At 47.0% G+C, this 14,349-nt stretch overlaps 1 protein-coding gene across 6 annotated transcripts in view; it reads right to left on the minus strand.

Annotated features, from left to right (window-relative positions):
* Positions 1 to 14,349, minus strand: part of Hif1an (hypoxia inducible factor 1 subunit alpha inhibitor) — an 83,727-nt gene that overhangs the window by 53,854 nt on the left and 15,524 nt on the right. The window lies entirely within an intron of this gene.

Raw genomic sequence — 14,349 nt, forward strand, 5'->3', positions numbered from 1 at the left:
GGGACTGGCGTGGCAAAGTGAGTACTCCCTGTCTGCACCTTTCTGTCGTATCGCCACCCAGAGCTTCTAACAATGACCTGTTCACAGGAACTCACATTTGACCTCAGGCCCTTGGACCCCGCCTCACATGGCTGCCCACAGCCCCTCCTTTCCCCAAGAGCCCCCTTGCTATCCCGGTAGTGTCCCAGCCTCTCAATATGACACCAAGCCTGTTGTAATCGGGCCAGACCATGGCTTGCTTGGTCCATCCTGCTCCTAGACACAAGCATCAGTCTGGTCCGAAGCAAATCCCACCCTAGCTCCCCGGGAAGGTGACCATCTAGATTGCTCCTTGGACTCCCAGCCAAATTCTCCACAACAGCAGTTTCTAACTTTGCTCTGCACGCGTCCTGAAGGAGCAGACCTTGGCCTCGACTCTGTTTAGAAGACCAAAGCCTGGCTCCAACCTGAGCCCCAAAACTTTATCCCTCTCTTCCCATCTCTCTTGCTTTAACTTCTTCCAGGCCCTGGCTTTCTGTTCCTCTGTCCCCTTCCCCTACTAGAACTCAGCTCCTTTGATGGCTCCAACAGTTTGCTGTACTTCCTTTTCTCCACCATGTACCTCTCAAATGACCTGCTAGTGGCCACACTAGCTCCTCTACCATCCTGCTGACCTCAGTCACCAGCCTGATGCCCTGTACTGGTTCCTCTACCAGAACTCTTCTCCGGAAAAGGCCCTGGTGACCAGCCTGTGTGTCCTCCCTCCCTTTCAGTGACTTCTACTACTAACAGCTCCACTCCTACTTAGCTGTGAAATACTCCTGGGCATATTCATGCCTATTCCCCCAACACCTCCTCTACCCAATCCTCACCACCCCTACTAAGTTGGTCTCAACCCTGAGTTTCTTTCCTCCAGGTTCTAGCTTCCTAGTTCCTGCTGCAGCCAGACCCTTTGGCCCTTCTCATTCACTCTGCGCCAACAGTGCTTACTGTCTTCCAAAGCTCAGCTCACTTTGGGCTTCTGTACCTTTGCTCCTCTGTACACCAAAACGACATCTCTCACCTGGATGTTTCCACTTCTCACAAAACCATAGTAACACAAAAAAATAAATCGTAACTATTTTAAGTGGTTTTAGATGTCCTCTTCTGGGGACCCTTCTTTTGTAATGTTTGCCAGCAGAATCTCAAAGCCTCTGAGTCTCCTTAATTACTGCCATTCTCTTTTTCTCTGAGTGGTGCACGAATGCTGTCTCCCACACCAGGCCCTGGGCTCCTGAGATTTATAAGGCTGACATTTACATAGGTCTCTACCCCACAGGACTAGCTTCGGGGAGTTTGTATCAGATGGTATGTGGAAGTTCAAGGGTTTGAAATGTGACAATTTTGCAAATGTTTCTCTATGAAGATCTTTAAAGCTTCTTGGAGGTGTCTTGAGTTAGCAGATAGCCAGGTGTCCAAGAGCTACTGACAAGACACCCCCCCCCCCGCAGTACTGGGGATCGAACTCAGTGCAGTGCCACTGAGATGCATCCCTGGCCCCAGGAATACCCACTTTGGGGAAGCTGAGCCCCCCCAAAATAAGAGTTCAGTGATATTGTGTGTGTGGAAGGTCAGATGGGGGCAGATCCTGGAGCCCCCCCCACCCCCCCACCCCGACTTACTCCCTTGGGTGAGCCAGGAAAGCTTTCCTAGAAGCTTTTATGAAGCAGCCCTCTCCCTTCTTTATCCAAAGCGGGGAACAGTCTGGGTCCTAGGACTCGGCCTGACCATGAATCACAGAGCATGGCTGCCCCCATGGGGCTTCCCTGAGCAGCACAGCTTCTTTCCCTGTTCTCTTGGCCGTCAGAGGTAGGCAAGCTCCGTCTGCAGCCCGGCAAGACAGCTCCAGCATATACCCTTCCTCCCTCCGGGTCCTTACCAGCCCACTCCTTCCAACAACTGCACCCTGAACACTGACACTGCCACTCCCGCCCCTGCCATCAGCTACCGCTAGCACCTAAACCCTGCTAAGGCCCTCCGTGCATTTCATCCCTGGAGCTCCAACGTCCATAGGGAGAGCGCTATATTCCCACCTCCAGACTAACGCTCCTACCCTCCTACCATGGTAATCACCTGGAGAACAAGCCTGTGAGACCAGCCAGCCCAGACCCATGAAGAGGACTAGCGTGGGCTATGACAGCTTCTCAAAGCGCCTCAGGACCTTGGGCATCAGGATGCCCCAGGAAACTGATGAGATTCCTGAGCCCACTCTGAACAAAATGATTCTCCTGGTGGGCCAGAATGTGCATTTCTAGCATGCTTCTCAGTGCCTATAAACAATTCAGAATCACTCCTATCAACTCTATGAACTTGGGCCGCGTCGTTTATTCTTCAGTCTTCTTGCCTGCCAGGACTTGGCTGGCCCGAAGTGTGAAGCAGGTTTCAGGAAGTGGGCAGTGCAGCAAGTGCAGCTGCAGCCTGGCCACCATCCCACCGCAAGGGCTCAGAATCCCTGTTGTGGAGTGAGGGCGCCACGCTGTGGCTGTGGCAGGGGCAGCACGTCCCAGGGGACAGCATGAAGGCCACAGGTTCAGGTTCCCTTCTACCTTACTGCCCCATTTTCTCCATCCTAGACCCCCCTCCTTTACCTAATCCCTAATCACTGGCCTCAGAAGGGCCAAGGATAGGATTCACAGGCCCACGTCTCTGGGCATCCAGAGAATGTAGATAGATCCCTGTATTTCTCTTAAGTCCCTTAAAAGTGCATCACATATGCTGCCCCTGCCTGAGGTCAGATTATTCCTTGCCTCCCAATCCTTCCAGAAATCCCAATGTCCGGCAACCCAACCCTAGAACCTCTGGCAAATACCTGACAGTTTCATGTTTACTACCATGCTGGTCGCCTATCATACATTACTAAGCCTACAAACAAAACAAAAACCCCTCAGAACAGTCTGACCACTTCAGGTGTCAGTGAGGTAAGCACCTCCCTTGATCTGGCCGCTCTGTTTGGGTTAATGTAACAGTGATTATACCAGGGTTTTAGTAGTCACATCACACAGTTGACTCATATTGAGCTTGCAGTCAACGAAACCCCCTAGGTCTTTTCTTCGCAAACTGCTGTCAAGCCAGGCCCTCTCACCCCCACCCGATACTTATGTCATTGATTTTGTTTTAACCTAAGTGCAGGACTCTACATTTATCCCTGTTAAATTTAATCTTGTTGGTTCCAGCCCAGTGTTCCAGCCTGTTGAAAGCATTTTGAATCCCGACTCTTTCATGCAAAGTATTTACTGCTCGTCCTAACTCTATCACCTGCAAACCTGGAGTACCTGCTGCCTCGGCCAGCTGTCAGTAGAAAAATCAGGATGGGCCCAGGCTGAGTCCTAAGGCACACTTCAGACACGGACCAATCATCAGCCCTCACTCGGTCTGCCTCTTCACCAAGCTTCAGAGCCATTTGGTTCACGTTTGTGCCACATTTACAGGTATCTTGAGGGCTCTGTCTGCTGTGTTGCTGGAAATTTTCTCTTACCAAGGCTGTGGCTTCAGCAACACTTCCCACCCCCACCCCCAAACCTCCAACATTATGTGTTCAATCCTAACCTTAGGTGACTCCAGACTTCTAACGGTGCCCGCTCCTGCATGACTTAAGGTAATGTTTCTGATGGACCATCTTTGCTAGTTCACATCTTATCAATCTGTGGCTCCACCAAGACTTTCTCTGAATTCTCTCCTGCTGACTCCCTGGCCTCCAGCCCTGCAGTGCCCTCCCCTGCCTTCTACAATGTGCCTCCATCCTCCTCTTGTGAACCCGAACACTTCCAAACTCACTTCCCACGTCTCCCAAACTTTCAGTAATCTAGTTTCCATCGCTCAACTTAGTAACACTACCCAGGCAGAGGGGAGTGATGGCGGAGATGGGGCAGATGTGCACTTGGCCCAGAAAGACTAGATATGGACATTTACAAAGCAAGATCTGGGGACCTCTCACAGACCAGAATCGGCCGGTGGTCACTGGGAAGCTCACAGGAATTGAGACATGAAGTTAGGGTTCAGGCAAACTGTGTGGTCACTGACAAGAGCACAAACTGTGATTGGTCCGAGCCTGAAAACTCACATTTCCCATAGGGCCTGGAAGCAGTTCTGGAACAAGGTCAGACTGGAAGACAGTCTACCTGGAGTTGGGATGCTGACAGCAGAGAGGAGGGCAGGTCCAGCACTTTTCCTGAACCCTTTTCCTAGGTCCACAGCATCAGCCATTAGGAATCCCAGGGAAGCTAACTTCAGAGGCCACACAAACACCTGTGTCAGCCAGGTCATATGAGACAAACCAGGTATAGGCCCAAAAATGAGGACTGAGGACTGAAGACTGTGACCAATTGGAAAGAGCACATACAGAAACTGTTCTATGGGAAATGTGACTTCAATGTGGCTAGATCTTCTGATTTCCCACTGGAGCCAGAAATTTCTTTAAATGGGAAAGGCTGACCTTTAACACTGTCAATTAAAAAAACAACTCTCCAAGACAGTTACTGGCCAAACAAAAACATATCTGTGACTCCAATCTGACTAGCAGTAGTCATCTTTAATTGCTGGTGGGAGGTCACCAGGTACTTGGAAAGATGGGGTGACTTAGGTTAGAAGCTTCTCTGTGAGTGTTTTGATCGCTGAGGGTGACTGTGTTGCACTGAAACAATCACTCAAATTCCTTTGGCTTTAAAAATATATTCAATTTTTTGAAGTTACATATCCAAAACCCTAGTTCTTTTCTGAGTTCTTAAGTTTGGCTTACAAATCTTATTGTTTTGCTTATAAAACAAAGAAGTTTAATATTTTATTATATTTAAACTCCTTTAAACACTTAAATGGAACTTATAAGGTTAATATATTTAAGTACTTCATTTAGCTGACCAAAACCAATTTCCTAAGTATGTAATTCTATCGCCAATAAATTAACGTTATAAATACAGCAAATCATAAATTATTGTAAAGGTTCCAAAACTACATAAAAACTTAGCAAGCTTTCAACATAAAATTCAAGTATAAATATCCAACACTTTTTAATTGCCATCACAAAGCAAACCTGTCACTCTTAACAAATTGTCTTCCATATGTCAAGGACTTAAAATACAAATTGCACAGATTCCTTAAAGCAAACACTAATGGTATGGGTTTGACGTTCCTAAACACGCCCATCCTTTGTTCTAAGGTCCCCATAATGAAAAGATGCTTATCTATCAAGAGAATAATTGATGTAACCCTATCTCCTTTAGGTTACCTTCTTAGGTGGCTGAGGTTGAAAAGCAACCAGAAACACTGGTTGGGCCACTGACTAGATTCTAGAAGGGACCCAGCAATCCCTACTGATGGCCTTCAAAGCCTTACCACAAGGGCTTCTGTTACGTGAGGTTTGTCAGCTTGCATTCTGGGTTGATTCTACATGTACGTTCTCACACAAGTCTAGAACCCCATTCAATGTGTCATAATCTTGACTGCGTGGTGTATTTCCTTGGCTCTGAAAATAAGTAATACTTCTCATTTTACTTTTCTTCCTAAGTGGACCACCACTTTGATGTTTTAAGATGACACCTGACTGAATGTGGGGTTTTCCACTCTGACCTGCGGTCACTGTTTCTAAGGTGATGTAGACTTAATTTAGGCCCTATTCTAGTCTGACTTTTCCCCACAGTACTTTGAGACCACTGCTCCACCTCAGCCCCACACTCACAGTGACTATGTGGCCAGAGGACCACATTCCATGCCCCGTACTGTAGAGTCCTGCCTCCCTCCATTAATGTCACCCTAAAAAAGAAGGAAAATCTGGCATCGTTCACACTAAGACATAGACAACTGTGTCTTCCTTTTTATGCTGGGTAAACTGGATGCTTCCTAAGACAGACTTGAAAGAAAGGGAACTAACATTCCCTGAGCACTTAGTGGGTATCAGGCACCGTGTTAACTGTTGCACTTGAGTTGTTCTTTCCATACCCAACAGCCATGTGATGGGATCTGTTAAGAAATCTAACCTGAGACTGTAAGTAGGAATCTGACGGTCTCATTGTTAGGAAAAGGTAATATCAAGATTCAAACCTAGTTCAGGAACAAGAACAACACTTGCTATGGTGCTAGTCTTCAGCGATACAAGAAACTGATGGGGAACACTGTGCCTTCAAAGCAGCAGGCTTTGCCTTCCTCAAGATGCCAACAGCCAACGGCTTGCCATTTGGCAGAACCACCATGACCCTCAACAGGTTGACAGCAATATTTCCTGGAATATAAAAGATAATACCTGAGTTCAAAAGCTACAACCACAATGAGAGGGGTCCCCACAGAAGCATGTTATAGAAAGCATGTTTTTGAGTCATGCTTGAAGCCAAGTATAAGGTCATTAAGTCAGCATTTACTCTGGTCTATTATCTTGTACAAAATCTTCTTGAAGTTCAATGCCACAGTGACAAAAATGGTTTACTGCACTATTCACTGCAGTCAAACATGCAACACTAGAGCAACTGACCTTGGTAAAGATCTTGACTTCAAGGAGGCAGTGACATGGCTTTCTATAAGAAGACTTGACCTGAAAGTCATCAAAGGTTTGTTTGACCTTGAAGTCCCCTTGTTCCTTGGAGCCACTGGGCAGGTCTTCATCAGCTGATTCAAGCTTATTCCAACATATTCTGAGATGACTCCGTATCTTATCATGAAAGGCTTCACTGATGAAATGTCTGCTGTTCTGCCAGGAGTTGGCTGAGACTGGCCTCTTGTATGCAACTGAGCAGAAGGTTACTAAATATCACAGTGGAAATGTGTTTCCAGTCCTGAAGGTGCTCAACTTGAAGGCAAAGACTTAGCACCAGCAAAGCTTCCAAATCTTTGTAAGGTTGCCAATGCACACAAATAACTCTCTTTTAGTGACTACCAAACCACCAAGGACTTGCTTTCAAATCTATCAGACCAGGAAACAGGATATTCTCTCTCAAGATGATCAAGAACTGGGAAGAGGAGGCAGCGATTGAGGACGTCTATCAAGTAACAGAGGACATCAAGGCAACACTCCAGTCATAACCTAAGTCAAGCGATACCACTGCACTTCTCTGTGTGCTAGTGTCTTGTGTTCACTGCTGAGCCCTCACATCAATGAATCAGAAAACACGACATTGTCCAATATTCTGATCACACAAAGTCCACCCAGCTTGGAGACCCTACCACATCACCCAAAATGTCCTTATCATCTGGGCCAAGACTATTCATCCAACACGGGCATATACAACAACCCATGAGATCTACGAAGAATCAGTGCAGACAGTGAAGAAGCCATGTGTTGCTAGTGCTGAGTTCACCAGAGCACTGTTGGGAACACTGATACACATACAGAACCGACAAGGGAAGAAACAACTCCTCCTGAGGAGATGGAAGAAGTCACTATTCACTGTATCTCAGAATATTCTGCCCCCACTCACGGCCCAGGACTGGAGTTCACAACCAATACACAGGCTAGCCAGAGATGATTATTTCCATGTTTAAGGATATGCTGCTATGCTAGGTCACTGTAACAGGAGTTGGCAGCCTAACATTATCTTCTTATGTCTCCACCAAAGCAAAGGAATTTGCTGATCCTTGCCTAGCCATGAGGCCACAACCAGCCCTGAAACAAATGGAGTATTAAGCACAGAAACAACCTGCACTCGAGCCCTCAACAAGTGGACCTAGGACTGACCCCACTAACCCATGGCAGGACCTAAATTGTCTTAGTCCAATCAAAAATACAACCAAGACTTAGGGCATTAAGAGTAGTGGTGGTGGGGGACACACGACTAGTCTATATCCTCCCCACAACCGGGGATCAAACTCAGGACCTTGTGCTTCCTAGGCAGGCATAGGGCCATGGAGCTAAATCCCTAGCCTTAGTCCATATAACTTTGAAACTTACTCTTGCTCACCTACATCAAAATCTTGACTAGTCAAATATTGGCAGTGTTTTAAGGAAAATGCTGCTTCGCTGATTTCTAGGACCAAGGAGGCTCATGCATGGAAACTTTGGAACTTCTGTACCCAACTTTCTGGGAATGTTCTCCCAGTAACATTCAACCACTGACATTTATTCAGTGCTTAGTTAATGTGGCACTTTCACATATATTATCCCACCAACCCAGGAAGGGAACAGTATTACTAACCAACTTTATTTTGGTACTGGGGATTGAACTAGGGTCCTTGCACTTGCGAGGCAGGTGCCGGAACCACTGCACTAAATGCCGGCCCACTAACCAACTTTAAAGAAGAGGACAACTAGGCATGGTGATGAACACTATTATCTCAGCACTTGGGAGGTTGAGGCAGGAGGATTTCCATGAGTTTGAGACCAGCCTGGGCTACATGGTGAGTTCAAGACCAGCCTGACCTACACATCAAGACCCTGTCTCAAAAAACAAAACCAAAAAAAACAATATACACATACAAACAGGAGGGGACTATGACACAGCAAAACACGCCTAAGTCACGCAGTCTGTGTAAAGTACATTCCACGCTTAGGCTCTCCCTGCCACACACCCTGTGTTCCTTCTACTCAGCAGCTATGTTGTGCATTTACCCGCCTGCTTCATTTCCTCTGTTCTGGGAATGAGACAGCAACCCAGTCAAGGTCTCTCTCCTTATTCTTCGAGATTCTGTTGCAGCAAAACCATCTTTGTCCCTAACTCTGCCCTTCATGGGCTTCCAGTCCCTTCCACTTTTTCTCCTTTATGCTTCCCCCACACAGTCACCTCTTCTGTTTTTCCACGGTAGCTTGAGTCACAGCAGGGTCAGAAAAGCCCTGCTACCAGCATTTGCTCTAAGTACAAAACACTGTTCTGGGGCAACCTTTGTAATAAACCTGTTTTCTGAGTACCAGCTTTGAGCTGGGGTTTTAGAAATGTTCTCACAAAACCTCCTAACAATGCCGCAGGATATATAGGACTTCTTACTCCTACTTCTCACAGGGGAAGAGGCTGAGGCCACTGTATGCTGCTACCTGAAGTTATAGTCAGCAGTGGCAAGTAGGAACTCAACCCTAGGAACCACCTCCAAGCTCCATTTCTGTCAAGGAAGCACAGTAGTTCTCACGAGAACACAGCCATGCTCACTACAGAGCTGCCAGGGCTTTGCTCAAGTGCAGACTCAGCTGGGTATGGCAGCACGTGATCAGACTCTCAGTCGTTGGGAGGGATGTGGACTAAGAGTAAACTAAGGGGATCTGACTGCCACTCTTTTTTTTTTTTTTCTTTTTTCTGGTACTGGGGATTGAACTCAAGATCTTATGCTTGTGAAGCAAGCGCAGTGCCACTGAACTAAATCCCCAGTCCCTGCCACATTGTCTTCCAAAGGGCTTTTGAAAGATCATTCTTCAGTGACGGCAGTGGAGATGGGGGTCTTGTGAGTCTGAGATCCCTGAGGAGGGGTGAGGCCTGGTACCAAAAGCAGAAGTTGAAGCTTATACCAGGCCCTTCCCAGGAACTGAGCACAGCATCTCTTGGAGGCAATAGCTTCCCCAGGAAGAAAGGGAACCAGCCTGTCACTCAGTAATAGCTCCTTGCCAGGGGCCAGGATGCTGTGACTCTGGCTGACCAGGTAGAATAAGCCTCAGACACTCCTCAGGATGAAGTGTATGAACCAAAACTCTTCTGCTTTCATCTCCATGTATGTCTCTTCGGGACCTTCCTCCTGTTCTTCCCAGTGCTGTTCTCTAAAGGCAAACATCACTGGAAATCTGTTTAGGCATCCCTGAAACCAAGTTTCCAAATCACATAATAAACATACCCCACCCCGTCATTTATTAAGTGCCTGCCAGGCACTGTGCTAAAGCTTTACATTGTTTGCGTTAATCCAACCTTGACGTAGTTTCAACTTCACTGTCCCCACCCCTACATATCATTATAGTTGAGGAAACTCAGATTAAATAAATCAACATAGGTCAAACCCATCTGGAAGTGGCTAAGACTCTAGACTTTTCCAAAGAGAGTTGAAGGACACATCCTCTTTCCCAAACTATGAGAGACCAGATTTTAGGAGTGAGGGACCATTTTTAAACTTCTTGACTCAGCTCTTGTACTCAAACTCTTTAAGAATATAGTCTGGGATAAGCCAACAACTGGGTCGCTTTCTCCCTACCCTTCAGAGATTTCCTCATCCCAAATTCCACTCCTGACACCAAACTACTCAGTGTGTGGTTTTCCTCCTGGCACTCAGTAGAATGAGGGGGTCAGACAAACTTGGTGACATTAAAGCCAAAGACCTGAAATTAGATGCTCACGAAGTGCCTTTCAACAACAAATCACTAAACCCTAAGGCACACAGCTAGGAACATAAATTTCAGTTCTTTCACCCTGGTTCATCAAGCCATTTGTAGAGTTTCCTGACCACTCTCCTACTCCCCCATCTAGGGTTCCCTATTCCTCTTTAGGTTCCTTCTCTTAACTCATTGATCACAGGCCCAACAGCCTGGAGGTTTGCTTCTTTGTGCTCAGCAGGGACCCCATGGTCTATGAAGAGTAAACACAGCTGGCTAAAGGACAATCAAAAAGGGCCACCAGAGTGAGACAACTTGATCCAAGATGTCCAAAACTGACAAGAATGGCAAGGGAGCAGAACAGACAGAACAGAGGACCAGGGGTACAATGGAGCCTCTTGAGGTCAGAACCAGAAGGTGAACAAGGATGACTATAGGGAGAGGGCTCCTACAGGTAATCTGTCCAAATACTTGCAGCACAGTTTCCGAGGGAAGGGGTACTGCTGAGTAAAACAGGTCTTGGTGAAGGGGCCACTGGAAAGCCCAGGCTGATGAGTCTCAGGGAAGTGCAAGAAAAGGAAGCTGAACATCCCATTAGCGCAGTTATAAGAGGACACTGAGAGTAGCGGGAGGGACTAGGGACAGAGAACAAGCAGCTAGAGAGCTCAAAGGGGGAAGGACATGGATTCAAAGGGCAGGCCCTCAGGAATCCCATGAGCTACTTACTTCCAGGTAAATTCCACTCTCTACCCCACGCAGAGAAAACTGGTCAATGAAGGTCATTGGCTGAAGCCTTTGCTAAGTTCTGTGCCAGAATCTTGAGGGTAAAATACCGAGGTAGGAACATACTGAAGGAAGACAGCCCCATCCTTGTGGAATTCATTCTGAAAAGAGCCACCACTAACCCCTTCCTATTCTCGAGGGAGCCTCTGATTTAAGGAAGCTTCTATAAGCAAGCCATAAAACTAAGGAACCAATGCCACGTGGTGCACACTGTCCTTGAAGTCTGAAAGGAGAGGGGATGGGAGAGGGGAAGTAACTCAGAGACACAGGAAGATCTAAGTTAGGATTCACCATGCCTTGAGACTCAGCTTGTTAGCTAACCTCATCACTGGGTCATGCCTGGACCAAGGGCCTCATCAACGCTGTGCACACAGCCCATTAGTGTACCGAAGTAAAAAACACCCCCCCACAAAAAAAACATTGCTGGTAGGCTTGGAGAGATGAGTCGCTCCCTAGAGATCCAAGGGGCTCAGAGTAGCCTGCAGAGAGCAAGTGTTGCTCCCTAACCAACTTCCTCAATAATCTCTAACCTCGTCCACACAGGGTACTCAACATACACAGACGGTGGGTCCCAAACTCTGCTCTACCACGTGCTTTCCTTCCCAACCAATCAGAAGCTCCCGGAGTCTAATGAAGACCAGGTTTCCTTCACACCCTAGTGATGGAATATGACAAACACTTATCACAGGTACGGGATGAAGAGTGTTGACTATTAAAGAAACATTTCTCCAAAACAACAAACTCATTTTTCTTTGTCCTAAGTGTTGTAAATCTGACATCATCCATCTCTATCTTTGTTGGCTCATGCCCAAATATGTATGTTCCTGTACCTACTACCTCAGGCTGAGGACTTGTCTTTGTGCAGCAATAAAAGCTCTATGCACTTGTGCAAACACTGAAAGTGTATTTTACCCAGGTGTCTCTGGAGAGCAGAAGCAATGTCTCCCCATACTGGGGTGGGTCATTGTTAAGAATCCTTTCCCCATCTTCTAACAGATTCAGATTAATGATCGCTCATTCCTAATTGTCAAATTTCTTTTCCTTCATCCTGTGTCTAATCACCAGTGACAGAAACCATTACGCAAATGAGAGCAGACGACTTCCCCCAACTGTTCCCGTTGGTAAAAACCTTGTAATTTAGAGCTCTGATTTGTAGAGGAAGCTGGTCTCCCCCAGGCATCCTGGGCATCTGCTCAACTGATGCCCAGAACAGCCCCTCCTCCACCATTGAACAAAACCCTCCCCTCAAACAAATATTTGAATTCACAAAATAAGTTTCTCCTGAACCTGGGGTGTGAAAATAGCAGCTTACAATGTGGCTGACCTCTAGACAGGCCCAAGTTCCCATCTTTCCTTGGTGTATCTGCCTCACCTGCCATCAGCTAGGACAAGAGGTAAGCTACCAGCAACGTTTCCTCTGTCACAAGCAGACTTTGAGCCTCAATAGCCCTTACCCTTAGGCAAGCAAAGGGAGGACTGCCAACTCATTTCTGGGGGAAGTGGCAGAACAATAATCAAGACTCTTGCTGGGTGTGGTGGCACATACCTGTAATCCCAGTATTTAATAGAGGCAGGATGACTGCTTTGAGTTCAAGGCAAGCCTAAACTACACAGTGAGTTTAAAAAAAAAAAAAAAGAAAGAAAGAAAAGAAAAAGACTTAGCAAGCTGGGCATGGGGACACAGCCCTGTAATCCCAGCACTCAGGAGGACGAGGTAGGACTTTGAGTTTGAGGGCAGCCTGGGCTATGTAATGAGACTGTCTCAAAAAAACTCTCAGTGCTCATCTTGAACTAAAGCTTCAATTTTATGATGCAAAAGCATGTTGGGAGAGCTACACGGCCTATTAAAGGGTACATAGTAATGGAACAGGATCTAGAGCTCAGTCCCCCAGCTGTTCCCAGCATTCTTAACTCCTAATATGGCTTCCCAGGCAGTTTTCCCAGATGTCTTTAGCTGTAGCCCAGAAGGGCTTTAAAATGAAGCTAGACCTTCTGCATCCTTTTGAGTTGACTCCCTACAGACAATGTCCCAAGGAGAGGACCTGTGTGGTATGAGGGAGGGAAGTAGGCGAATGAAGAGTTTTGTTGAAAGAGGCGGGGGATTTGCAGCCAAACAGCACTAGGTTTGAATCTTGACTAATCACCTAATCTCTGTGAGCAAGTGTCTTCCTCTGTCAATTAAGAATACCTACCTTGCAGGTGTCTAAAAATCAGGGTGGCTACTCTATTACCCAAGGATCAGGAACAATTCTGAGGAGGTTTCAGTTAGCCTCCTCCCTTCCTTCCCTTAGCCACAGCAACCTGTAAGTATCAACCGAGTTGCATGGAACTTTTGCTGCCGAGCACCCGCATCTTGGAGGGCTGATCCAGGAGCACAGAAGACATGCTGAGAATGAAAATATCTGCTTTTTCCAAGTGTCACTGTGGCCAAGTTCATCCTCCATCTGCCTTGTTCTCTTTGCTGTGCTTTTGTTTTCCCAAAGAGATGGAGGCATGGAGTTCACTGCAATCACATTTCCCAGCATTGGCTGTATTTGAAAGAGCCATACTTGAGAAGGTACCATGTCTGCACACCCACACTGCACCAGAGAACCCCAGAATGGGGCACTAACCACCCTTCACCAAAATACATACGTAGGTGCGAGTGCGCGCGTGCACACAAACAGACACACACACACAAAATCTCAGTCCATCAGGGCACTGTAAACTGAGCTTCAGGAGCGAGAGCCATAGCTCAGACACTGGAAGTAAACCTTTGGCAAAAAAAAAAGAAAGAAAAAGTGGGTGAAAATAAAACCAGAGGCTTCCAACTTCCTCCTCCCTTCCAGAGAAAAGGATGATGGAGGAACTGGAGGTGATAGATTTATGGCCACCACTCTGCCCAATTCCAAGGACCCACTCCCACTGACTAGGTATGAAAGATGACTCTGTGTTATGCAAAAGCCATCTGCCCAGCTCTAAGCTGCAGCCCTGAGAGGGGTTCCCATAAATAGTTACTAATAGAAAATTCTACTTTCATGTCCTACCAGCTGCCCTCAACACCTCATGTAACGCTACTGTAGGTTCTGGCAGAGGGGCTGGCTTTAAGAGGCAGGGCTATATCTTTGCCCTTGCCCTGAGGTGGATGAAAAGTAGTGAGTTAGCTGCCTAAGCCTGATCCCATTTCATCCACCCAGCCAGCAAGCTCAGCAGTAGAGGATATGTCCCAGACAGAAGGGCATAGGGCTTGGAGGCTCTAGCTAGTCAGCCCCAGGCAGGCTGCACTGAGACCTGACCAACATAGGATGGCTAAAATCTGAGTTAAAAAGCTGTAGGCTAAGTCAGGCAGTACCTCCAGGGACTCACAC

Source organism: Fukomys damarensis, unplaced genomic scaffold, assembly GCF_012274545.1.
Source record: "Fukomys damarensis isolate Sample0158 unplaced genomic scaffold, DMR_v1.0_HiC HiC_scaffold_8, whole genome shotgun sequence".
Classification (NCBI taxonomy): Eukaryota; Metazoa; Chordata; class Mammalia; order Rodentia; family Bathyergidae; genus Fukomys; species Fukomys damarensis.